At 28.3% G+C, this 591-nt stretch overlaps 1 protein-coding gene across 1 annotated transcript in view; it reads right to left on the bottom strand.

The window, feature by feature from the left end:
* Positions 1-591, bottom strand: part of LOC108684605 — a 16,438-nt gene that overhangs the window by 2,790 nt on the left and 13,057 nt on the right. The window lies entirely within an intron of this gene.

Genomic DNA, 591 nt, shown 5'->3' with positions numbered 1-591 from the left:
TATATATATAACATATATAAAATACATTTAAAAATATCTACGTACATGAATTTCTTTCTATTCAAACTATATTACAAACATTTTGTAATTTTTATTGATTTCCTGCGTATAATAATCGACTTTTAGTAACGAATCTCATATGTGTTTTATGCGTTTTATGTATAGAGCTTTATTTTTCGAATTTTATACATTTAGAAGAATTGACAAACTGATTAACGTGGACCCTCGACCAATCATTGATCGCCAGTCATGGATTTTGCGAGAAAGTTTGATTATATTTTAAAAACAAAGACAGTCAACGATATTTATAATAACGATATATCTCCTCATTCGTATTATTATATAGAGCTCGCGTTTATTATACTATAGAAATGAGAATCGTGTTGCGCTTTAGATTTAAAAGGCCTACGCATGATCCTACGATTTACATAGCAAAAGACTATTGCGCGAATCTAAGCATTCGAGCTATACGTAAAATTAAATATATTAGAGAAATATCAATTAGCGAAATTTATGCAGATCGATAGATCGTGCGTGGGCTGTTTCACATTCAAATGAAAGTTACGTTAATATATATAATATATATATATA

The sequence above is a fragment of the Atta colombica genome, unplaced genomic scaffold, assembly GCF_001594045.1.
Source record: "Atta colombica isolate Treedump-2 unplaced genomic scaffold, Acol1.0 scaffold136, whole genome shotgun sequence".
Classification (NCBI taxonomy): Eukaryota; Metazoa; Arthropoda; class Insecta; order Hymenoptera; family Formicidae; genus Atta; species Atta colombica.
The sequence above is the reverse complement of the archived record's forward strand: the minus strand, read 5'-3'. Positions and strand labels throughout refer to the sequence as shown.